This window comes from Dromiciops gliroides, chromosome 3 (assembly GCF_019393635.1).
Source record: "Dromiciops gliroides isolate mDroGli1 chromosome 3, mDroGli1.pri, whole genome shotgun sequence".
NCBI lineage: Eukaryota > Metazoa > Chordata > Mammalia > Microbiotheria > Microbiotheriidae > Dromiciops > Dromiciops gliroides.
The window spans coordinates 357,968,314-357,995,718 of record NC_057863.1 but is presented as its reverse complement, the minus strand read 5'-3'; the positions used below and the strand labels follow the sequence as shown (position 1 = coordinate 357,995,718).

The 27,405-nt window shown below is 37.2% G+C and overlaps 1 protein-coding gene and 1 pseudogene across 1 annotated transcript in view; one reads left to right on the top strand and one right to left on the bottom strand.

Moving 5' to 3' along the window:
• CBL (Cbl proto-oncogene) overlaps positions 1 to 27,405 on the top strand; it is a 110,951-nt gene that overhangs the window by 27,790 nt on the left and 55,756 nt on the right. The gene's annotated exons all lie outside the window — the stretch shown is intronic.
• LOC122746666 lies at positions 14,176 to 14,626 on the bottom strand (annotated as a pseudogene).

Here is a 27,405-nt window from a genome sequence, read left to right as displayed (position 1 = left end):
TAGAGAGAGGGCCACTATTTGACACAGATTTATAAATATATGTGAAACCATGCTATGCATACTTCTGTTTATCAGTTCTTTCTTTGGAGGTGGATAGGTTTTTCTATCATAAGTCTTTTATAGTTGATTTGAATATTTATAGTACTCAGAATAACTCGGTTGTTTACGATTATGCTTTGAACAATATTCCTGTTGTTGTATACAATGTACTTGGTTCTGCTCACTTCACTTTTTATTATTTCATGTAAGTCTTTCCATGTTTTTCTAAATCAACCAGCTCATCATTTCTTACAGCACAGTAGTAGTATTCCATCACAATCATATACCGCACTTGTTTAGCGATTTCCCAATTGATGGGCATTCCCATAATTTCTAGGTTGCCACCACAAAGAGAGTTGCTATAAATATTTTAGGAAATATAGGTTCTTTTCCTTTTTGCTTGATGACCTTGGTAAACAGACCTGATATTGTTTTGCTGGGTCACTCTTTGGGCATAATTCCTCATTGTTCTTCCTGGCCTTTTGATAGTTTGGTTATTTTATATTTTTGAAGTTATTCCTTTATTTCTTTTTCCTTCTAGTTTTGCTGTGGTTTCACCTTGCCTGTTTGCTGTTTTGTCAGTTTGATTTTCTACCCTCTTTTTAAATCAGATTAGCTAAAAATTTATAAATTTTATTAGTCTTTTAAAAGACTTTTAGGGGGCAGCTAGGTGGCATAGTGGATAAAGCACCGGCCCTGGATTCAGGAGTACCTGAGTTCAAATCTGGCCTCAGACACTTGGCACTTACTAGCTGTGTGACCCTGGGCAAGTCACTTAACCCTCATTGCCCTGCAAAAAAAAAAAAGACTTTTAGTTTTTATTTATTGTTTCTATGAGTTTTTTGTTTCCAATTTACCAATCTTCTAATTTTTAATTTTCCTCTTTTGTGCTTATTTTAGATTTATTTGTTTTAAAAAATGCGTATTCATTTCATTAATCCTCTCCTTTTCTATTTTGTTAATGTATGGTTGACTCATTTACTCACTTCTATGGAGCTTCAACTCTCACCTTTATGAAGATGACATGCAAATCTTTTATCTGCAGTTTCAACCTAACCTAATATCTGGACACATATTTCCAAATGCCTCCTGTATACATACCTCCACCTGAATGCCATGTTGTCAGTTTGAACTTTCTGTAGTACTGTGTAACTCTTTTTGCACGTTTAGAGTTTGTGTTTCTGTTTGTAGTTATACATGTGAGTTGAAGCTATCTTGTGCCATGAGATAGCCTGTTGCATTTATTCTGTACCCACAGACCCTTCTATATAGTTGGCATTCAAGTTTTAAAATCAATGAATACTAATGCTATTGCTTAGTTATTGGATTATTGACATTAAGTCCCATGTTTTTGCAGAAATTGTTCCCTTGGTGTTAAATATGTGGGAATTAAGTTGTATTTGAGAGAGAAGATCATTTCAATTCATTTCATTAAGAAATGGTATCTCATTGAGGATTATGTTTGGTATTTGGGTATACATCATATTTTCTATTAACCTATAAACCACTTGAGGTCAAGGATCTTGTCCTCTTTAAACTAATAGTGTTTATATAATGGAGGTGCTTAACAAAGTGAATTTAGTTATGGCCCCCAAACATTTGTTGAGCTTCTATTATATGAAGGCATTATATTAGGCTCTGGGTTGTGTAGGCAAGGTAATTTCTGTCCTGAAGAATTGACATTCTAGTTGGGGGAAAATTACTCCATACACAGATAAAATAAATACAAAGTAACTTGGCATGCATAAAGCCCTTTTGTAGGAGATAGCAACTGAGCTAAGCCTTGAAGAGTTATAGTGTTTATTGAATTTGAATTTGAATTGTGAATTTAGGATAATGGTTTTTTTTTTTCAGTTAGATACCCCCACTTTCTGCTTCTTGAATGTGGTTTGCTTACATAGTTTAAAAAACGAAATTCTTACAAAATCAAGCTTTTAAATTATTTGTTGATGAGAGATAGGAAATGGAACTGAAAGTGATTTGGCACATTATCTTTGTTGCTTTTGGATGAATGTTTCATATGTATTACTACTTATTAATAACAAATTTGAAATCCATACTTGAGAGTTTTCTAAAAGGTGTAAACAGTAACTTTTATGTAGAGTCAACTGCCATGTTTAAAAAAACAAAATAAAATAAAACTCCTGCTAAAGAAGTAAAGATCATAGTGATGTGAAACTGAGTATGCAATGTGTTATACCATGTCCTAGAGATGTGAAATTTGAAGCCATGGAGTAGGGGGACTCAGAGGAGTTTCCTTCCCCACCCCCACTACTCCCATGGGAGAGGGGGGAGGTGGAACTAGGTGGGAGGAGGAATAGTATGGAGGGAAAGGATAGAGAAGGGAAATTTTTGGCATAATTGAAATATTCAATATTATCTTAATGGACATAAGAATGCTTTAAGTCTAACTAACTTGATTTGTACCTAAATATGTAATGTTGGGGACATAGTCATTTAATCCAGTATTTGACATGCTAAATTTGAAAGTATAACCTATTTACGTCACAAATTTCTTAATTTCTTATAAAAATGGATTGATAAACTGCTAAATTTTAACAAAGTCAGTGTTTTTTGGTTCTTTGTCAGCTTATGAGTAGACAAAAATCTGAAACAGAAGAGACTAATAATGTAGTAAATCAAAAGGTTTTTCCCTCCATTGATGCTTCATTGTTAAACAGATACAGAGTACTCTTTCTGAGAAAAAAGGAAGCTAAGTGTTAAAAATTGAGTATTTCTTTTGGAAACAACTATTGCTACATGTAACCTTAGTCCATCTTATTTGGGAATATGTTTCATTTTACAGCATTGAAAACTGTATTTTGTTTCTTCTCAGAATAACTTGGGGAATGAATTTGCCTACAAATGCTACAAGCTGGCACTATGATTTTGTTGAGAAGGGAAGAAAGGGAAAATAGAGCTTTTTGATTAGTTTGGATATACTGTAAATGCTAAACAACAACATTCACATATTTATCAATGGATTTCCTTCATAATTTATCTTAATCTTCCAGCCCAACCTCACTGTGTGATTGTTTTATTTTGCTTTTTGTCTCCTATTTCCCAAATCAGTGGCAATTCAGTTGTGGTTTTTAGGTTATAAAGATATACTATCACAACTAAAATGTATTTTACTACATGAAATTCATTGTGATAAATACATTTTCTTTTAGCCCTTTTTGTAGATCTTGAGTTCTGAGGATCAGGTTCTTCCTACTCTGAAACACTAAGACTCACTTTTGTTTGCTAAGCCTTTAAATAAGTACAGTTATGTTGTTGTTTAGTCATTTCAGTCATGTCCTACTCTTTGTGACCACTTTGGGGGGAGGGGTAGGTTTCTTGGATACTGCAATAGTTTGCCACTTCCTTCTCCAGCTCATTTTACAGTTGAGGAAACTGAGGGGAAACAGGGCTAAGTGACTTGCCCAGGGTCACACTGCTTGTGTCTGAGGCCAGATTGGAACTCAGGTCTTCTTGACTCTAGGCTAGTTACCCAAGGACGGGAATACTGGGGCATGGTATTGCTGTTGTCCATTATCTTTCCAGTTCTAAGGCCTTTGAGGCAGGAGAATAGGAACATTTCAATAACTTCTAGGATGTTAAACAAGCAGAGGAATCCAAAGGACAATCACTGATCCTTTTCTTCTTGTGATAATTGCAGTGTTCCTTGGAGGCAGAAATGCATCTGGCTCTTGAATTTGAGAATTATACTTGACTTTTTGCCCTCAGAGTATAGGCATTATAATGATCTATTCCAAATCAGTGGTCTTTCAAATATCAGTGAAATATTTTTGAGCATATGCCTTTCCACACACTTATATTTGTTTATTAAATATAGAATCTATTACTGTTATATTATTTATGTCATAAAATATAGAAATTGAAAATGTAAAGGTGAAATTAAAAACATTTAAAATTTTAAAGTATTAATGGTTCAAGGGGTGGCTAGGTGGTGCAGTGGATAAAGCACCAGCCCTGGATTCAGGAGGACCTGAGTTCAAATCTGGCCTCAGACACTTGACACTTAGTAGCTGTGTGACCCTGGGCAAGTCACTTAACCCCCATTGCCCTGCACACACACAAAAAAGTATTAATGGTTCAAATTTTTTTTTTTTAACTTTTACTAGAGATATCGAGTTAGTGCAGTAGAGTAGGTGGTTCTGTGGTTAGGAAGAGCATAGTTCAAATCTGGCTTCAAGTCATTTTTTTGTCTACCCAAGTTTCCTAAATTAAAATGAGGATAATAATAACTAGTACCTAACCTTCCAGAGTTTTTGTGAGGATCAAATCTGATATTTGTAAAGTGCTTAGCACATAGTAGACACTTAATAAATTATTGTTTCCTTATTAAAAGTAGGCCCTATATTCAAGCAGTGTGATTGAATATGCTTTGCTTGCTATCTATCATTTTTCCATTCATTCATTCATTTATTTGTTTGTTTGTTTATCTATTTATTTATTTATATGGGATAGTGAGGGTTAAGTGACTTGCCCAGGGTCACACAAGTGTCTAAGGTCAGATTTGAACTCAGGTACTCCTGACTTCAAGGCTGGTGCTTTATCCACTGCGCCACCCAGCTGCCCCATATGCTTTGCTATTTAAAACAAAACAAAACAAAAAAAGATTGTGTATTTTCGGGAGGCTAGGGCTGACTTATAAATAATAGCTTGTTAGTAGTTAAAGAAATAATTTAATACATGTCGTACTACATAGGTAAATTTCATTTTTTTACAACAATCAAATGATAGGTCATAATAATTAGGGAACACTTTCATTAGGAATCCTTTTCATTAGGAGTCCTTGAGACATGAAGACCATTAGGAGACCAGCTGAGAGGTGAGGATGCCTTAACTCAATGGTGGCTTTATAAGTGGAAAGAAGGGAACAGATATGAGAGATCTTTTGGTAATAGAAATAAGACTTGGCAGATGCCTATATGTGAGAGGAAAAGTGAAAGTGAGGAGTGGAGGATAACACTTGAGGTTATGAACCTGAGTAACTGGAAGAATAACTATACCTTTGATAGAAATAGGGAAGAGTAGTTAGTTTTGAGGAAAATATAATGTAAAGGCAGTTCATCCAAGACTGCTCATCCTAGTTGACTAAAGACTGAAGAGGTACTGATAGTTTTCTCATTCATCAGTTATTGTCCTGGAGCTTGGAGGGGCACCTGTTTACAGCCACAAGTTTTGAGGGATTGAGGAAAATGGGTAGCTATGCTGGTAAGTATGGTGGGAATTTTCCCAATAGCACCTGTACAACTGTACATACCATTGAATTTTAACTGCTTCAAGGGAGAGAAAGGGGAGAGAAATTGAGAGGTTGCATAGCTCAGCTCTTGCTGGTCCTCTCCCTCTCCCTCTCCTCCTCTCTCTCTGTCTCTCTGTCTCTCTGTCTCTCTCTCTCTCTCTCTCTCTCTCGCTCTTTTTCTCTCCCAATAAAGGTGAAGCATAGGTATAGTTATGTTGGAGATAATTCTAATAAGCACTTTCATTGAGATGGTAGCCAGTGGAGTAGATAATGCTAGACCCTGAGTTAGGAAGAACTGAGTTCACTCCTTCCTCAGGCATTTCTAGCTATGTGACACTGGGACAAGGCCTTTAATCCCTGTCTCTTTAATCCCTGTTTCCTTATCTATAAAATGGGGATAATAAGAGCACCTGCCTCCCCAGGTTGTATGTTGTATGGATCAATGAAATGTTTGTAAAGTGCTTTGCAAACCTTCAAGTTCTTTGTAAGTGCTAGCTATTATTATGTAGCTCATCTGCCTACTCTCCAACTAGTTGGTAACATACTTTTTGGTTTCATGCCACAAACCTTCTAGGCTCCCACTTTAGAGACCACTGTGCTTCTCTCCCCTCTTTTTCCCTTCCTCTCAACCCCTCCCACCCTCTCACTCTTCCTCTTCCTCTCCCTCCCCACCCCGCCCTCACACCCACACTTATGTATATATTTGTTTCATGTCTTCATCTTTCATAGCTTTTAGAAATTATGTTGTCTCAGTAGTAATGTAAAGAATGATATTTTAGTTCTCATATTAGGTTGGATTGCCTTGAGGGCAAAGAGTGAGTTTTGCTTATATTTGTATTCTCCCCTCTCCATCCTCTCCAATTAGCACAATGCTTTGTGGTGAGTGTTTGATTTGATTTAAGCAAGACTTTTATTGACTTAACTTTCTAATCACAAAAGTGAAAATTATAAAAATGTCCCTTTCAAAATCACCTCCCTTTTTTCTCTAGTTATTTCCTCTTTTTTTCCTGCACCTTATCCTATAGTGCTTTTTAACTGCCTGGATTTCCATTTGAGGACTGAGGATCTTGTTTCCAAGGGCAAGGAGAATTATGCAGTGACTTGCATAGAGTGTAATGGTTGTCTTGTTGCTGTGGCCAAGTAAATTGCTTTCAGTGTTCAACATAAGGGGCTGGCCTCTCTCCTAAAAGAGAAGGTAAATGAATGAAGGGTTCTTTTTAAATGTAGTGGTGAGGAGAGAAATTATAAACAACTGTAAAAAAAGGCTCTGGAGAGGCAGAAAGGAATCCTGACTTGCCAGCAAGTTTTGGAGAGGGGGAGAATTTGATACTGAGAAGAAAAGGAAGAGAAGAACCTTAACCACCTTGGCTATAAGCAATAAATATAAGGGTCTTCCTGTAGAGATGAAATCCAGACCCTCTGAAGAGAAAGAAGCTGCTTCTGCCCCAAGGAATGGTGATATGGATTTACTGAGGCCATTATGGGAGAGATTATTCATTTTGGGTCTGAGGAAGGGTAGACTGTCAGTGGTGATGATTTCCTGCTGAGGAATATTGAGACAACTATTAGTTGACCTGACATTAATAATAGAGAGGTTCTCTTTCTTGCCTGAATATGTATTGGATAGCATTGGTGAACCTCCGAGGATGTAACAAATAGCCATTTCTGGAGGTTACCATGAGGACTGAAAGACACTCTTAGAAGGAAGCTAGAAAGATTATAAACCCTGAGCAAGAAACATGTAAATTAAAAAAAAAAACATTGCTACTGATTTTTTTTCATTTTACTGATATGCTTTGTTTTAACATTATCTATAATTTTACAGATTGGAGTAAAACAGTTTAAGCAAAACTATTCATTGCATTCATCTGAAAATACATGAAACACTCCTGATCTCTAACACCCTGTAACTACTTAAAAACATTTTAAAAAAATTAATAGACATATATTTTCTCTCCCTCTCACTCCATCTCATTGAAAAGGAAGGGGAAAAAAAGAACAAACAAATTCCTTATAACAAATACACTGAAGTAAAACATTCCCTTATTGACTATATACGTGTGTATACATCTCTCTTTTTAAAAAATTTAATTTTATTATTTTCCAGTTATATATTACATATAAGGATAGTTTTCAACATTTGTTTATACTGCATTTTTAGTTCCAAATTTTTCTTTTCTCCCCCCTCTCTTCCCTCCCTCCTCCCCAAGACGGAAAGCAGTCTGATATAGGTTGTCTATGTACAGTCATGTCAAACATATTTCAACATTAGTCATCTTGTGAAAGAACAATCAGAAGGGGCAGCTAGGTGGAGCAGTGGATAAAGCACAGGCCCTGGATTCAGGAGTACCTGAGTTCAAATCCGGCCTCAGACACTTGACACTTACTAGCTGTGTGACCCTGGGCAAGTCACTTAACCCCCATTGCCCCGCAAAACAAACAAACAAAAAAGAAACTGAAAGAACAATCAGAGCACAAAGGAAAAACCTCAAACAAAAAAAATCCAGTCCCAAAGCAGAAGCAGTATGATTCAATCTGCATTCATAATTCACAGGTTTTTTTTCTGGATGTTGAGAATATTTTCTATCACGAGTTCTTTGAAACTGTTTTGGATTGTTGCACTGTTGAGAAGAGCCAAGTCTATCCCCACTGTTCCTTACACAATGTTGCTGTTACTGTGTACAATGTTCTCCTGGTTCTGCTCCTCTCAGTCAGCATTAGTTCATCTAAGTCCTTCCAGGTTTCTCTGAACTCCTCCTGCTCATTGTTTCTTACAGCACAATAGTATTCCATTACATTCATATACCACAGTTTGTTTAGCCATTCCCCTACTAATGGACATTCCCTTGATTTCCAATTCTTTGCCACCACAAAGAGAGCTGCTATAAATATTTTTGTACATGTGGGTCCTTTTCCCTTTTCTATGAACTCTTTGGGATACAGACCTAGCAGTGGTACCAATGGGTCAAAGGGTATGAACAGTCCCATAGCCTTTTGGGCATAGTTCCAAATTGCTCTCCAGAATGGTTGGATCACTTCACAGCTCCACTATGTGTGTATACATCTCACTAAAGATAACTTCTGTAAGGTATTGGATAGAATGTTTTATCATCAGACTTCAGGAATCATACCAGGTCATTGTATGGATTGTAGTTCTTAGAACTTTCAAAATGGTTTGTCTTTTTTTGTTTGTTTGTTTACAAATATAAGCATGTCTTTATCCTTTAAAAAATATTGTTTATTTCTAACATTCATTAAAAAATTTTTGAGTTCCAATTTCTCTTCCTCCTACTCCTCCCGTACCCACTGAAATTGTCAAACCATATTGAAAATTGTCTTTATAGTGTTGTTATTGTAGAAATCATTTTCCTGCTTCTGCTAATTTCATTCTTCATCAATTCATTAAAGTCTTTAAAATTGTTTTTGTAATATTAATCTTATAAGTTATTCTTCTGGGTGTGCTTATTTCATTCTTTTTGTTTGTTTGTTTTTTGTTTTTTGGGTGGGGCAATGAGGTTTAAATGACTTGCCCAAGGTCACACAGCTAGGAAGTGTCAAGTGTCTGAGGTCAGATTTGAACTCAGGTCCTCCTGAATCCAGGGCCAGTGCTTTATCCACTGCTCCACCTAGCTGTCCCTATTTCATTCTTTATATGTCTTTTTGTATTTCTTTTAAATCATCTATTTTCTTCATTTCTTAAAGCACAATGGTATTTAACATGTACCGCATCCCACAATTTCCAATTGATGGATATCCCCATAGATCCTAGTTTTTTGCTTCCATAAAAAGAGTTGCTATAAATATTTTTATATGCATAGAACCCTTTTCTATTTTTCAAAAACCTCTTTTGGCCCAGCAGTGATATTAATCAGAGATTACTGTTTAGTAACTTTATGTATAATTCCAAATTGCTTTCCAGAATGAATTTATTCATTCACAGGTCCACTATATACACAATTTGTGTGTTTGTGCCCGATTCCTTTCAGCCCCTCCAGTATTTGTTATTTTCCTTTTTGCTAATTTGTTGGGTGTGAGGTAGAAGCTCAGAATTACCTTAATTATGCATTTATCTAATTATTAGTTGTTTTTTTTAGTTCTCTCTGCCCTTGGCCCGCCCCCCCCCCCCCAATGACTTTAGATAACCACATTTTCTTCTCTTGAGAACTGCCTTTGAAGGCAAGGGCTTCAGATGAGAGAGAGGAAGATTTAGGAAATGAACAACTGGTTAGGAAGATAGTGTCTGAAAATAGAATTTAGATTTCTGTTCCACAACTTAATGTAGAAATGATGAATTCTTGACCAAGGATAACAGTGCCCACTAAAAATATATTTGCCTTAAGCCTTGTACATTTAATCAAAATGGATTTAACCACTAAAAAGGGAGGGGAAAGAAATCTGCCTAAATGCATCTACTGCATTTTTACCTTAAAGAATAGCTACAATGTAGGAAGAAAAATAGCAATATAGTTGTTCAGTAATTCACAGAAACAGAATACAAAAACATAACCTGCAATAATATCCATGGCTTCAGATGTCAACACAAATGTCTCAAGTGTGGTTACTAAATAAGGTGAGAGACCTTATTCAAGGAGGCAACTTGTGCCTGGCAGGTCTTATTGAGACTTGGTGGGGTGGCATCCATGATTGGAATTAGTTCTAGTACGGTATACCTTACTGAAAAAGAATAAACCAGATAAAAGAGAGTGATGGTATTAAAATAGCAGTGAGTATTAAACATAGACTCATGTAAGGACATTTCGTAACTAACTAAAGCTGGGGGCAGAGAGGGAAGCATAATGATTTAAATGAAGATCAGTGGAGTCAGAAACAAAAATGGTAATTCACAGATTACCTAGCCAAAAGAAAGAATTAGAAAAAAAATTCAGGAAACATATGGAAGCATGATATGGTAATGGGATTAGGTTCATTCAGTTTGATTCCTTTAAGTCAAAGTAGGAACACTAGGTGAAGTTACAGAGACAGGTTTGGGTGCAATATAAGGAAAAATTCCTCACAGTTAAAGCTTTCGAGAAGTTGAATCTATCAAGTAAACATCTTTCTTCCTTGCTTGCTACTGTTGGGTTCAAATGGCCATTTTCTTTTAAAAAATAAAAACTATCAATAGATTGTTTTTACATTATCTAGTTTTTCACTTTTATTGCTCCTCACTATTTCCAGAATGCCATCCCTTATAAAAAAGAATTTTTTTTTTAAAAAGAAAAAAGAAAAGAAAAACAATAAGCAAAACTGTTCAATGCATTAAAAAAAAATCTGACATCATATGTAATGTTCCACACCTGTTAATTCTTTACCTCTGTAGAAGAAAAGGGGAGGGGGCAGAGATTATTTTTTTATATTGCTTCTTTGGGGCCAATTTTTTTTTGGGGGGGGTGAGGCAATTGGGGTTAAATGACTTGTCCAGGGTCACACAGCTAGTAAGTGTCAAGTGTCTGAGGCCGGATTTGAACTCAGGTACTCCTGACTCCAGGGCCGGTGCTCTATCTACTGCGCCACCTAGCTGCCCCTGTTTGTTTTTTTTATAATTTTTCAACATTCATTTTTATTTTTTTATTTTTATTTTTTTTGCGGGGCAATGGGGGTTAAGTGACTTGCCCAAGGTCACACAGCTAGTAAGTGTCAAGTGTCTGAGGCCGGATTTGAACTCAGGAACTCCTGAATCCAGGGCCGGTGCTTTATCCACTGCGCCACCTAGCCGCCCCTCCCAATATTAATTTTTAATGTTTTTGTGGTGGTGGTTCTTTCATTTTATACTTTTGTAGTTATTGCATTATTGTTTTTCTTACCTGTCTTTTTGTTTATTTCCCCCCTCCCCTTTTTAAAATAAAAGGAAATCAGTAATTTTTTTTTGTCTTGAGTAGTTTTGAATTTAGGTGGCTTTAATGGAATTAGCATTATCTCATGAGAGATAGGCTCAATACTTGTCTTTATTAATTTTAATAATTCTTTTTTTGAGTTATACTTTTTCTTTGTAATTTTGCAGCATACACATTGGATTTTTTGTTTTTCCATTTACATTTGTAGTCATTATGTATATCATTTTCTTGGCTCTGTTTATTTCCCTCAGTATCAGTTCATGTAGATCTTTACATATTTTTCTGTATTTGTTACATTCACCAAATCTTACAGCATAGTCATAATTTTATTATATCTATATACTACCACTTTATTTAGCCATTCCCCAATCAATGCATATCTGCTTGTTTGGGAATTTGTTATTGTTTAGTTTATTTTTCAGGTATATCTGACTCTTTGTAACACCATTTGGAATTTTCTTGGCAAAGACACTGGAGTAGTTTGCCATTTCCTTCTCCAGTCCATTTGATAGATGAGGAACTGAAGCAAATAGGGTTAAGTGACTTGTTCAGGATTACACAGGTAGTAAGTGTCTGAGGCTGGATTTAAACTCAAGTTTTCCTGACTCCAGTCAGGGCAGTCTATGTACTGCACCATCTAAGTGCCATAGCATCCCTGGGTGAGTCCCTGTTTGGGAATACCTTATTTAAAAGGGACAGTTTAGATAAGTGAGATAATGGTTTTGGAGTCAAAGGACCTGGGTTTGAATCTTGCCCCTGCTACTTATTGCCAAGATGATTATACAACATTCCCACTCACATATTCTTTGCTGCGTTCCTACTAGTAGGAACTGATCTCCATGCATGATGTCCTATATCCGAGCCTTGGTGCCTTTGCACAGGGTTTCTCCTGTGCTTGTAATACTCTCCCTGGTCACCTCTGCCTTGTGGACTACCCAGCTTCTTTCAACTCAACTCGTGCCATTTCCTACAAGAGGCCTTTACTAAAGTCTCCTAGTTGTTAGAGCTCTTTTCAGTTACTTTGTATTTATTTTTCATGTTTGTTTATTGATGGATGTATCTTGCCCCAGTAGATGTAAGTTCCTTGAGGGCAAGGAACTTTTTACATTTTTTGTCTTTGTATTTCTGGAGCCTACTACTGTGCCTTGCAGGTAGGATAATAGATTTAGAACTGGAAGGAATATTAGAGGATAGTAGACACTTAATACATTCTTGTTTTAAATTGAATTATGTAAGCTTATGGAAGTCACTTCTACTCTCTTGGCTTTTTTCTTCCACTAAAAATCAAGGTGCTAGACTAGATGATCTTTAAGATCCTTTCCAGTTCTACATTCTGTGATCCTTTGATTCTGTTTTTGGGCCCGAGCATGTGCTGTACCATGACTAAGGGAATCTATGGGAAGAGGAGAAAAGAAGGCTCTGGTTTGTTCAGCTTGTCTTTTAATATACTCATATTCCCCTTTGATAATAGCCCTAGATGATTCTGGGCCTTGGGCTGTTGTTAGTTGAAGACTGACTGGGCAGGGAGGTAGAGCCAAACTATCAGAATAATAGGAAACCATGCAGTCTACTCAAAGCAGAACTCATTATTCTTTCTTGTTTCATCATCATTGAGTGAAACACTTGCCATTTTGGGGCCATCTTGTTTAAATATATTCAGTGGAATGGTTTTGTAAGGTTGCACACAAAATATTTTATTGTTTTCATTGGGCATTTCAAATACACACCTCAGTTGAAATGAATCAATATATTGGGTTTTGCTTCCTCCTACTCAGACTGTATCTGAAGTATTTGGACCAGAAATCATCTGAAAAATAACTATGTCTGTTCCACTTTTGGATGGTAGTCAAAAGGCGGTAGCATTAATGAAGCACTTATCATTGACTGTGGATCAATAATTCCACTGTTTGGCCTCAGATGGTATGATGAGTACTGGTGAGTTTGGCCTCAGATGGTACTGTTGTCTTCATTTTAAAACTTTTTTTGTCTAGGTTTCAAAGCTTAAGATTTTGTATTGTCCGTCTCTGTGATGGGGCCTTCATAGTTTAAAAAGATTTTTTACTGATAGTTTTTGTTTTTACATTGCCTTGATTTCCCCCTGTATTATTCCTTCCCCTTCAAGAGAGACATTGCTTATAACAAGGAGCTTTTATACAATGGAAGAACAGAAAAAAGGTTCAGCAAAACTGTTCAGCAAATTGAAAACTGACATTATATGCAGTGATTCATACCTGTAGACCACAACTTTTGCAGAGGGTGGGGGGAGGAGATGTCTTTTCATATTTATTCTTTGGGACCAAACTTACTCTTTGTCATTTTGCAACTTTCAGTTCCCTTTGTTTTGTGGTTCTTTGTGAAAAGGCCTTTAAACTTGAGTTATATAGGTGAATTAAGGACCAGGATCATCTGCTCATGCTTTGCTGTGGTGCTACAGGGGCTACCTTCAAAAACAGTGTAATAGGAAATATTGGGAAAAATTAAAAAAAAAAAATCTCAGAAGATAAAATGGGTAATTTTGCCTACATAAAGTTAGAAGATTTTGCAGAAACAAATCTAATAAAACTAAGATTAAAAGGGAAACAATCAGGAAGAATCTTTGTAGCAAATTTCTTTGATTAAGGTCACATTTCCAACTCAAATGCTTTTTTTTTTTTTTTTTTTGGGAAGCAAAACCTGCATGTTTATTCAGAGAGGGATGGTCGTACTAAAGAGAAAACATGAGTTTGGGAACCAATTCCAATGTTTAATTCCAGAAAAGCCCCTTGTATCTGACATAAAGGTTCTTTTAACAATGAGATCTCTTTTAAACGTTAAACAGAATTAATATAAAGGCAGTACTCTATATGCAAAAGGCCTGAGAAAGAATATTGTCTATATGCAAAAGGCCTGAGAATATTGACTTTATATATTTATTTTTTAAAGGCCCACACATATTTAGACAACTTTAAATATAGTTCCAACAGAAATACTCCGACAACATCAGCGATGGTCTCATAATGTGTTCTCACATTCAGACACTCGCTGGGATCTCTGATTTAAAAAAAAACAAACTTATTGGTACACATCTTTCTGATCTGCAATGTAATCTACAATCTCTTGTGGGCACATTAACTTTTCAGCATCTATGTCAGGAAGTTCAAACCCAAATTCCTCTTCCATGGCCATTATGATTTCTACTTGGTCCAAACTATCCAAGCCCAGGTCTTTCATGAAGTGGGAAGATACTGAAAGCTTTTCTGGATCAATCTTATCATATAGTTTCAAGACATTGAGGACACGGTCCTTAATGCTTTCCAGTGTCAGGGGGGCATGTCTCTATACTGGCAGCTCAACTGTAGGGATAACCCAGAAACCTGCATGTGTGCAGGGACCGGAACCGCGCGGCTGCCCTCTGCCAACCCACTGCCAAGCCCAAAGCAAGCGTGGGGGCCCAGGGCCTGGACGGAGGTGCCAAGGCCGCAGGCAGGTGGCGGATACAAGCAAAGAGGACACGGGCCGCCATGGCTAAGCCGAACCAGAGTGCAATGCCACCAACTCAAATTCTTAAGAATAAGAGAGCCAAGGGCAGCTAGGTGGCGCAGTAAATAGAGCACCGGCCCTGGAGTCAGGAGTACCTGAGTTCAAATCTGGCCTCAGACACTTGACACTTACTAGCTGTGTGACCCTGGGCAAGTCACTTAACCCCAATTGCCTCACTTTAAAAAACCAAAACATTAAGAATAAGAGAGCCATTTTCCAATTGATAAATGGTCTAAGACTATAGACAAGCAGTTCTTAAAAGAAGAAACCCAGGCTAGTTATAGCCATGTGGGAAAAAAAAAATGTTCCAAATCCCTAGAAATTAGAGGAATGCAGATCAAAATAATTCTGGGGTTCTAACGCACACCCATAAAATTGGCAAAGATAATAGAAAGGGGAAATGACAAATGTTGGAGGGTCTAGGGAAAAACAGGCACATTGATCCACTATAGGTACACTTGTGAATGGATACAACCATTCTAGAAAACTGTTTGAAATTATACACAAAAATGCTAGTAAACAATGCATACATACTTTTTGACCCCGCTAAATCACCTCTGGTCTTGTACCTAGAAGAGAACAAAGAAATAGAAATGGGTCCTATATGTACAAAAATACCTATAGCTATTCTTTTTTGTGGGAGCAAAAAATTGGAAATTAAGGGGATGCCCATCAATTGGAGGGAATAGGTGAACAAATTGTATTATCTGAATGTGATAGAATTGTGACACGAAATGAGTACATAGAAAGTGTTTGAGAGACATGAAAAGACTTAATGTAAACTAATGCAGAGTAAAGCTAACAGAACTGGAAAAACAATTTATGTTATAAGATCCATATTATAAAAACAAACACCTTTGAAGATATTTAAAATGCAATGACTATCCCTAATTCCAAATAAGGAACCATGCTGTCTACTTCCTGACACAAAAGTGATGGAGTCAAGATGCAGAATAAGACATGTTTTTGAACATGGCCAATAAGGGAATTTGTTTTGCTTGACTGCATATTTGTTAAGAGGGATTTTTTTTTCTGGTGGGGTAGGGAGTGTAGGAGGGAGAAAAAATAGTTTTCTATAAAAAAACCCCACTTTAATAAAAGGGTTGCCATTGAGTTTCTCTTTCTTTTTTGTTCAGTAGAGAAAAATCTTGAAACTTAGCTAGCTTTGATTATTATAAATTGTTATGTAACTTCAGATGTTTCTTTGATTATTCTTACAATCATTGTGTTGCTGTTGCTTTTGTTGAGTTGTGTCTGACTTTGTGACCCATTATGGGATTTTCTTGGCAAAGATATTGGCACTTAAAACAGATGATGTAGCCTTGTATTTCACAAGAAGATTAAGGACATCCAACATGAACTCTCTCAGCCCCCCTTCATTTATTGCTCAAAATTACTTAGCATAATCGCTCACATTATGCCAGAAGAAGCTCTATTTTTCTTTTCTTTTCTTTTCTTTTTTTTCTTTTTGAGGCAATTGGGGTTAAGTGACTTGCCCAGGGTCACACAGCTAGTGTCAAGTGTCTGAGGCCGGATTTGAACTCAGGTACTCCTGACTCCAGGGCCGGTGCTCTATCCACTGCACCACCTAGCTGCCCCTAGGAGCTCTATTTTTCACCAAGACTAAACTGTCTTCTATGTACCCTTACTTAGTTCCACTTTAGTCTCTGCTTATCCACCCATAATCAAATCAATACCACCATTGCTACTGGAAACTATGTGTCATTCTACTCCCCTGTGGCTCTACTTACCTTTGCTATAATTTTCCAAGTCAAAATGGCTTTCTCAGGCTCTTTCTCCCCCATGTGTAGGTCAGCTTTCCCAATAGAATGTAGCAGTATTACCCTCTCATTTTACAGAAGAGACTTGGAGAACTTAAGTGAGTAGCTCCTGGACATGAGTAAGCAAGTAGAAGAGTTGAGATCTGAACAGAAACTGGAAATTACATTCATGGTCAAGTGAAACTACGCTGTTTGTTCTCTTTTAAAGTCTTTTCTTCAGGGCTTTTATTTAAATATTTATTTATTACAATTTCTTTTAGATATTAATGTAGTCCTTGTGGAATGTCCATTTTTCCTTTGAGTATCTACTTAGAGTTCTTAGGGAGTTTACTTAAATTGGATTTTTGGCTATAATTTTTTTTTTTTTGGTGGAGCATTGAGGGTTAAGTGATTTGCCCAGGGTCACACAGCTAGTAAGTATCAAGTGTTTGAGGCCAAATTTGAACTCAGGTCCTCTTGAATCCAGGGCCGGTGCTTTATCTATTGTGTCACCTAGTTGCCCTAGCTATAATCCTTAATAGTCATTTTGTATCTTCTATTTGTTCATCTCCACAGCTTTATTTAGTTTATGAATCTGGTCTTTGAGCCAGGATCATCAAGCTCTGCTTTGTCTTACACTTTTGGTGGAGTGGTTAACCCTGTTTGGTCTTAACCAGGGTCACTGGGTTTCTACGCTGACCTCTACCTCTTGTACTTACACCCTCCTGGGTCTTTGAGGTTCAGAGTATTGGATCTTCAGGATCTTTGTCATCCCAGGACAGAATACTAGGGAACTCAGAGTCCAGGGTCTGGGGCTGCCTTAGTCTGAGCACTGTGCTTGCTGCCTGGCTGTTTCTCCTTGTTCCAAGGAACCTTGCCTTCCCCAAGGAGTCTCTGCTCTTACTGTCTCTGCAGAAAGGGCCTTGCAGGTTATATCACTAGTGGGGCAGGAAGGCCACAGACCTGTTTGAATGGGAGTATAATGTAAGGGACTAAAATTCTAGCTATACTATCTAAAATCTAATGAGTGGTCGCCAATAAATTATAAGCTTTAGCAAGAGTATTTAAGTGTTTAAGTATTTATTAAAGAGCATTAGGATCATAGAGAAAGGTAAAAATATAATGATTTCTAAGAGACCCCATCATCCGACCCACCATGGCGAGGTCAGGAACCAAAAGAGAGAGAACCCCTCTGCCAGTGTCTGCTTCCTACTGCATGTTCTCCTAGAAATGGGAGGCTCCTCAAGTTGATTGGCTGGTAGTTTTGATAGACAGTACCCACGAGCAAACATCGCTTTTTGATGCCAGGGACCTTGACCACATGGCTTGCCCCCAGAGGCCTTCTCCTCGTGGTGGAGTTTTCCTACAATAGTTCTCCAGCAGGTGGCGTCATTCCAGTCGTTACAATAGGCATACCTTGGAGATACTGCAGGTTTGGTTCCAGACCACCACAGTAAAGCTAATATTGCAATAAAGCAAGTCATACAAGTTTTTTGCTTTTCCAGTGCATATAAATGTTATATGTTTAATTGTACATACTAATAGCAACATTATGTGATGATCCACTGTGATAGACAGTGTATTTAGCAATACAATGATCTAACACACTGACTGCCAAAAGACTCATGATGGAAAATGCTCTCCACATCCAGAAAAAGAACTATGGTGTCTAAATGCAGATCAGAGCATACTATTTTCACTTTTGTTTTTTTTTCTTTCTTGTGGTTTTTCCTTTTTGTTCTGATTTTTTTCTTTCATAACATGACTAATGTGGAAATTTAACATGATTGTATATGTATAACCTAAATAAAATAAAGTAAAGTTAGACTAAATTTAAAAAAAGTTATGTTTGCACCATACCATAGACTATCAAGTATACAATAATATTATGTCTTTTAAAAATGTACATACCTTAATTAAAAAAGATTTTATTGCTAAAAAAAAATGCTAACCATCATCTGAGCCTTCAGTGAGTTATAATATAATTTTTGCTGGTGGAGAGTCTTGCTATATGCTGATGGCTGCTGACTCTTAAGGGTGGTGGTTGCTGAAAGTTATTGGGTATGGCAGTTTCTTAAAATAAGACAGCTATGAAATTTGCTATACTGATTATTTCTTCCTTTCACTTGAACACTTAGAGGCCATTGTAGATTTATTAATTAGCCTAATTTCAGTATTATTGTGTCTCAGGGAATAGAAAGGCCTGAAGAGAAGGAGAGAGATGGAGGAATGGCTGGTTGGTGGAGCAGTCAGAATCCCCATACTTATTAAGTGTGCTGTCTTATATGGGCATGGTTCCTCAAAACAATTAAAACAGTAACATCAAAGATCACTGATCAGAGATCACATAACAGATATAATAATAATGAAAAAGTTTGAAACATTGTGAGAACGACCAAAATGTGACACAGAGACATGATGTGAACACGTGCTGTTGGAAAAATGGCACCAATAGACTTAGTCAATTCAGGGTTGCCAGAAACCTTCATTTGTTAGAAGCTTAATATCTGTGAAGTGCAATAAAATGAGGTGTGCCTCTACTGATTCTTCTGGAGGGTTCTTTTTCTCTTGCCTTTCGGTTTCAGACTGACTTTTTGCACAGTTCTGGGATGACAGAAATCACTCCAGTTTCTCCTTGGATTTTTTGTACAGTTTAAATTTTTTTGTTGATGTTGGGGTTAGGGGTGGAGCTAAGCTACAGACTTCTATTCAGTCAGCCATCTTATTTACCACCTTCATTTGATATTGATAATAAGGTCACCAAACAGAGGATCTCTGGTTACATTTATCTCGCAAATAAGAATTTAAATATATTTATGATTTAATCTTGTATCCTATAATCTTACCAAACTAATTTCTTGTTTCTTAAGTTTTGGTTTGTGAAAGCTGTGTTGTCTAGAAACACTATTATGTTGCAAACAGTGATATTTTGATTTCTTTCTTTCCAGTGTTAATTCCTCTGGTATATTTTTCTATTTGTAACTGCTGGAATTTCGAATAACTGTGTCATAAAAAAGTGGTGAAAGCAGGCATCCTTCTGTTGTATGTGTTTTTAATGGTAAGGTTTCTAATCTTTCTCCTTTGCATATTATATTGGCTTTTAGGTTACCTTTTTATTGTGTTGAGAAACAATCTCAGTATTCTAATTATTTTTCATGTCTGTCAAGAAGAAAATTTAGATTTTAATCAGACCTTTTCCCATATCTGTTGATTTTTTTTTTTATTTCTGGTTGTATTAATAAGAATATGTAAAGTACTTAGGAAGTGTTGAAGTATTCTATAAATGTTGGCTGTTATTATGCCAATAATTTTTCTAATTCCAACCAGATTTGCATACCTAAGAGAATTAAATCTGCTATAATTTTTAAAGATATATCACCATATTTTATGCTAGCTGATATTTTTACTTTTTCACATTTATATTCATTACGGAAATATCTTTTTTCTTAGTGTTATCTTTGCCAGGCTTTAAAATCAACAACATATTTACCTCATAAAAGGTATCAGGTTGTGTTTTATCATCCAATTTAGAGATTGTCTGTTCTTGGAAATATCAAGGAATTTTGTATGATTTTAACATGCATAGGAGAGATTGTAGAAGGGAATAACTTGTAAGACCACCTTTTGAATATTGTATGTTATACTTTGTATAGTGTACATTCGTATGTACAGTATGCCTCTACATGTTGTATGCTTGTCTGTAACTTTTATCTATTTATCTATTAGACTATATAAAGTTTTATGAAGATAAGGATCATACCTTATCTAGACTTTGTTGTTGTTGTTGTTGTTGTTTTTTTTTGGTGAGGCAATTGGGGTTAAGTGACTTGCCCAGGGTCACACAGCTAGTAAGTGTCAAGTGTCTGAGGTCAGATTTGAACTCAGGTACTCCTGAATCCAAGGCCGGTGCTTTATCCACTGCGCCATCTAGCTGCCCCTAGACTTTGTAATAACCACTTCCCCTTTCTCCTTTTCCCTGTCTCTCCCCATGTGAGCAGGTACCTAAAAAATATTATGCTGACTGAATACTCCCAAGAGCAGGAGTTCTGAACTTGTGTGTCTGTGAACCCCTTGGGCAGGCAGTCTGTGAACCCCTTGGGCAGGCAGTGAAATCTAGAGAGTCTTCAGAATGTTTTTAGATGCATAGTTTGTGTGTGTGTGTAGTTATGAACATAGTTAATTATATTGAAATACCATTATCAAAATATTAGGGGGAAAGCCCCAAGTTTAGGGACCCTGGGTTGAGAACACTTGCCCTAGAGCAATGTACCTTTACCAAACCTCTACCTGGTTGCCTGTACTCATGGTTTTGTTTTTGTTTTTGTTTTTTTGGTGAGGCAATTGGGGTTAAGTGACTTGCCCAGGGTCACACAGCTAGTAAGTATTAAGTGTCTGAGGCCAGATTTGAACTCAGGTACTCCTGAATCCAGGGCCGGTGCTCTATCCACTGTACCATCTAGCTGCCCTGAAACAAATTTATGTTGTTCATCCCTCATTCTTGGAAGAGGATCAATGACATCAAGGGGATGATGTCTCAACTTGCTAGTGAATTGGATTTAAGTGAGAAAGAGCTGTGCAAGGTCATCAGCCGCATTCTCTAATCCAGAATCTTGTTTGTTGTTGTTGTTGTTGTTGTTGTTGTTGTTTTGCGGGGCAATGGGGGTTAAGTGACTTGCCCAGGGTCACACAGCTAGTGTTAAGTGTCTCAAGCTGGATTTGAACTCAGATATTCCTGAGTCCAGGGCCAGTGCTTTATCCACTGCGCCACCTAGCTGCCCCTGTTTTATACAGTTTTATAACACTTTTCTGTGTCTTAAAAAAGTTATAGACAACTTCTGGATGACAGTGAAATGAAGGCTGTTCCTGCCCTGATCTTAAAGCTTTTGGAGTTTGTGGCCAAATCAATATATACCCAGAGAAGGGAATCTTTGAGATTGCTACCTCCTTTTCTTGTTTCATTCTAAAAGCCAACTTGGCCTCTGGCCAACCAACAAGATAAATGAGATATCTTTACCTTGTGTGTTTCATAACATATTTTACTTACGTTTTAAAAATTCCTCATTGTTCATATGTTGAAGACTGATCACAGCCCACCATAGGCTTATCCATTGTCTTTTTTGTGAAATTAACAACAACAACAAAAATCTTCAGAGACTTGTATTTCATGTCACTGCCATATAGCAACATGGGGAGAAAATTGGTATTTAAAAAATTGGTATTAAATGTACCCTTTTGGGAAGCTTGGCTGAGGCATATGAAATGTATTACTGTATAAATTTTGAGGAATTGGAACATATTTGAATAGTCCTGCCTTAATTCACATACTGTGATGTTGCCCCAGGAGTATCTCATAATTCTGCCCCTTTTTGCTTTAAGACATAACATTTAGAGGTGCCAGAGATTCTTTCAGGGGATCTGTGAGGTTTAAGCCATATTTGCGTTATTTACCTTTTCTACTCTTGTTCTCTCACATGGATACAGTGGGGCCTTCCAGAGGCTACATAAACTTGTGAATTAAAGATTTAGCTGCAAACATGAAGACTGTTAATAGGTCATCTGCAGAATTGTACTTATCCTTGCAAGTGGATGAATCTATGCATGGAGTTAGACTTGTTGTTTTGCTGATATTTTTTTGATATCAGTAAATATCTTTTATGTGAATGCTTGGCAACAAGCACAAGTGGTGCTGAAATGTTGAATAACTTTTGAGAATCTCATGGTTTATCCTGGTACGACTGTGTAGACATTTTGCACTGATGATAAAAATAATAGTAGGTAAAACTGTTGGCACCTTAAGCAAGATTCCTGGTCGTAGCACCAAAGTAATATATGTATGTTACAGTTTTTTAAAAAAAGTCATTTTCACTTAAGAATTTCCTTGGTGAAGCAATACAAATGATTTATTTTATTTAATCTTGTTCCTTGAGAACATGTCTTTTTAATATTCTATATGATGATGGAAGTGTGCATAAAACACTAGTGGTGCATACTAAAGGACAGTGGTTGTCTGGAGGAAAAGCCCTTGTGCAGTTGTTTTGACTCATGAGCTGAACTAGCACTTTCTTTCACTGAACACCACTTTCACTTGAAAGAAGTACTGACAGACCAACTTGGTTACTCAGACTTGAGTATTTGGCAGACATTTTCTAGAAAATGAACAAAGTGAGCCTGTCACTTCAAGAAAAACAACTGTGACAGTATTTGTTGCCAATGATAAAATACAAGCTTTCAAGTGAAAATTAGAATTTTGGAAAACTGGTATCTACCACTGTGTGCTTGACAGCTTTGGAATACTTAAAAACTTTGATAATGAGATTGGTGGTGCTATATTAATGAATGTGATTTTTTTTTTGATATTGTATAATGAAGTGTGCCATCCTTTTAGAAGAGCTGCATAACTCAGTGAACAAATGTTTTCCAAATGATCAATGCATGACATTACAAAATTATGCATGGATAAAAGATCTTTTTAAAGTACAGGATAGACCAATGGATTTTAATGTAATAGAATATGAAAAGCTCATTGATATGGTTTCAGCTTCCATATTGCAACTGACTTTTAAGAACCTACTACTTGTTGAGTTTTAGTGTAATATCAAAAAATGATATCTACAATTATTTTTAAAAGATCTATGAGGCTGTATTTTCTTCTTATGCTTAAACCAAAACAACATATTGCAAACAGATTGAATGTAGAAGCAGATATAATTCCATTCACCATTTGTATATGGAATGTGCACTGGCTCCCAGACAACATGAAATCCTATAGACCTGAAAGACAAACAGCTCTTGTGAGAGAACTCAACAGGTGTCACATCCAAATAGCAGCCCTGAACGAAACAAGGTTGGCAAATGAAGGCCAGCTTACTGAAGTCGGAGCTGGATACATGCTTTTCTGGAGTGGCCACTGTGATGAGGAACACCCAGAAGCTGGTGCAGGTTTTGCAGTCAGCTCTGTCTAATCTAGTAAGCAAGCTTGTATGCCTCCCAGAAGTGAACAACAGGCTCATGACAATGTGTTCACCACTTGCAGGAAAGTACCGTGCTATCATCGTTGGTGGGTATCATGCTCTCACTATGACGTGCTCTGATGAGGTCAAAGAACAATTGTATGAAGAGCTGGAGACCCTTATCATCAAGGACAAGCTTGTAATTCTGGGTGACTTTAACACCAGAATAAGCACAGACTATCTGATACAAAAGGTGTCCTTGGGAGGAACAGTTGGAAATAGCAACAGCAATAGTCACTTACTTACTACTGAAGACTTGTGGGATTCATGACCTTCTCATCACCAACACTGTCTTCTGTTTACTGAAACATAATAAAATATGGATACACTCTCACAGCAAAATTTGGCACTAATGGACTATGTCATTGAATGATGAAGGCAATGTCTGGCCAGAGTGCTGAACTGATCATAGACTTATCTTCTACAAGCTAAATATTCACATTCAACAAAAGTAGGAGCCCCAAGGCAAGATGACTATCAGAAATCCCAACAGCCAGTGAGTGAACAGTTTATTGCTGACCTGGAGGAAAAGCTGAGTTAGCACACAGTTATCAACAGTGGAGCAGAAAAGGAGTGGGTACCTTTTCATCAGTCTCTAAGAAGGAAGTGTTTAACTCCATCACAAGTGAAGTGCAGGCAAAGCTTAGAAAGAATCATGGTTCTTGGCTCAGTAAGAAGGCAGATGAGATTCAGTTTGAAGTTGATAGCAACGATACAAAGTATTTCTATGATGTCCTAAAGACTGTTTAGGGGCCAAAGACCTCTGGTGCATCTCAGCTACTCAGCACTGATGGAACCATACTGATCAGTGAATAAGGACATAATAATAAGGACATAATAAGGAGAGAGGGATTGAACACTTCCATAGTGTTCTCAACAGACTGTCATCAATCAATGCTGAAGCCATTGACCATATACATCAGGTTGAAGTCAGTCCCTCTCTAGCTGGACTTCTAATTGAACAAGAGGTATTTAAAGCCATTAAGCTCTTGTTATATAGCAAAGTGCCTGTTGCTGATTCCATCCCATTCTGCTTATGCAGAAACTGACTGAAATCTTCCAGGCTATATGGCAAGAGGAGCTTTTCCCCTAGGAATTCAAGGATGCTTCATTTCTATAAAGGAAAAGGAAACGGGTTGACCTGTGACAGTCACGGAGGTGGAGTGTATCTTTCTTTTAGTCATTGCTACTAAGATTCTTGCCAGAGTTCTCCTTAGTCACCTGATTCTTCACCTGGAAGATGGTCCTCTACCTGAGAACCAGTGTAGCTTCAGAAAGGGCTGAGGAATAGTGGATATGGTGTTGGTTGCCCAACAGCTCTAGGAGAAATGCCAGGAGCAGAATAGAGGTCTGTACACAGCGTTTGTGGACCTCACTAAGGCCATTGACATGGTCAGTCGTGAAGGCTTGTGCAAGATGATGGCAAATTTGGTTGCCCCTGAGAAGTTCATCAATATTGTCCTCCAGTTTTGTGATGGCATGCTTGCATGGGTTCTGGATAAAGAACAATTCTCTCATACTTTCTCAATCACCAGTGGAGTGAAGCAGGGGTGTGTGCTTGTTATTCTGTTTTTTAGCATGATGTTTTCCACAGTGTTTTCAGATGCCTTCAACAAGGATTAAAGCTGCATTAAGGTCAGCTACCACACTGATGGTAAACTATTTAACTTGAAAAGGCTATAAGCCAAGACTGAAGTAGAGGGAGAGTTGGTGTGTAACTTTTTCTTTGTAGATAGATGGTTATGCGCTCAGTGCAGCATCTGAGGCTGAGATGCAACATAGTATGGATCAGTTCTCTGGCATTTGTGCTAATTTGGGCCTGACAATCAATATCAAGAAAATAGGTTCTCCACCAGTCAGCAGTGCATCATCTGTATGTGGAAGCTTTGGTTACAACAAATGGAGAAATTTTGAACACGGTGGATAAGTTCACTTACCTTGGTAGTATACTTTCCAGGGATGTGCATATAAATGATGAAGTTGATGCATGCATTGCCAGAGCTAGCTCAGCTTTTGGGAGGCTCCTCCCCTCCAAAAAAAAAGTGTGAGAGAGAAAAGGTATTAGGCTGCTACCAAATTGAAGGTCTACAGAGCCATTGTGCCAACTTCATTATTGTTTGCCTATGAAACCTGGATGGTCTACCAGTGCCATGTGAGAAAATTGAACTGCTTCCATTTGAATTGTCTTAGGAAGTTTCTGAAGATTACCTGGCAAGATAAGGTACCAAACTCTAATGTCCTCTTTTTTTCCTTTTCTTTTTTTTTTTTTTTTCCTTTTGTGGGGCAATGAGGGTTAAGTGACTTGCCCAGGGTCACAGAACTGGTAAGTGTTGACACCGCTAAGTGTCTAAGGCCAGATTTGAACTCAGGTCCTCCTGAATCCAGGGCCAGTACTTTATCTGTTGTGCCACCTAGCTGCCCCCTCTGAGGTCCTCTTAAGTGCAACTCTAACAGGCTGTCCACTTGACCTAAATGTCAAACATATGTTTACCTAAAAGATTATTTTTCAGAGAATTCACACAGGGCAAGTTATTACACAGAAGTCAAAAGAAGTGATACATATTCACTCTCAAGCTCTCTCTAAAGAATTTTAGTATTGATTGTGAGACACTGGCATAAGACTGCCCAGCATGGTTTCCCTGCATCAATAAAGCAGCTCTGATCTGTGAGCAGTAGCTCAAAAGAAACAGGAAATGTGCAAATCTATAGACATTTCCATTCCAAATGTTCAAATAGACTGTTTGTGCCTGACCTGTGATAGAGCCAGTTACCCCAACATTGTGATGTTTTCTTTAAGAACAACATCTGTATGAGGCTGTATTTTCTTCTTATGCTTAAACTAAAATAAATGTATTGTAATAGATTAAATGTAGAAGCAGATATCCAATTATCTTTTATTAAGCCAGATATTAAAGAGATTTGCAAAAAGATAAAACAATGCCAAACTTGTTAGAAACTTTTTTTTTTGAAAAGTTCTTTTTCATAAAAATGTTATTTGTGTTAACATTTAATGGGGTTCTTGCTATTTTTTTTTTGTAGGGCAATGGGGATTAAGTGACTTGCCCAGGGTCACACAGCTAGTGTCAAGTGTCTGAGATCAGATTTGAACTCAGATACTCCTGAATCCAGGGCCAGTGCTCTATCCACTGCGCCACCTAGCTGCCCCCTTTGCTATTTTTTAATGAATACTTATTTTTAAAATCTTTTTTTGAGTGGGGCCCAGGGTCACACAGCTAGTAAGTCAAGTGTCTGAATCCGGATTTGAACTCAGGTCCTCCTGACTTCAGGGCCCGTGCTCTATCTACTGTGCCACCTAGCTGCCCCAAAATCTTAATTTCTAATATTGCAAATATCGATAGATATAGTCCAAATAAACAAAAGCTCTTTAGGATCTTCAATAATTTTCAAGAATATAAAGGGTTCCCGAGACCAAAAAGTTTGAGAACTATTGATGTACTGAAAATGTCACAAATATTCAGTATCTTCTGGGAATGGGAATATTTGTACTGATTCAGAGGAAGAAGAATGATAACCCTGTGGAAGGAACTTTTTAAAAAAATGTTTTTCTCCTTTAATTGCCATTCAGATAGTGAATGTCTCTGTCCTAAGAAATACTTAGGCACTAATTATAATTGACCCAGAAAAGTACAACCAGAAAATTTCTGACTAGACAGGTTTGTCTCAGAAATGCTGAGGAGTTCTTGAGGAATTTGAGTGAGCATAGAAAATCAATGATGCTGTTATAAAACATTACTGGGAAAAGTGGGGAGAGAGAACCATATATCAATTAGCCTGAAAGAGTCCTTTCCTAAATACTTTGTCTTAATGGAACTAACCAAGACTTGCTTTAAAACTATAATACTTGTGGAGCCAATCTGCATTTAAATGAGAACATCTTAAAGTGCACACTCAAAAGCTGGCTACAAGAATGACTGTAATGTACAAAGTGGCAACTGCTCTACCTCTGAAAAAATCCAGTTATTTTGAAATCT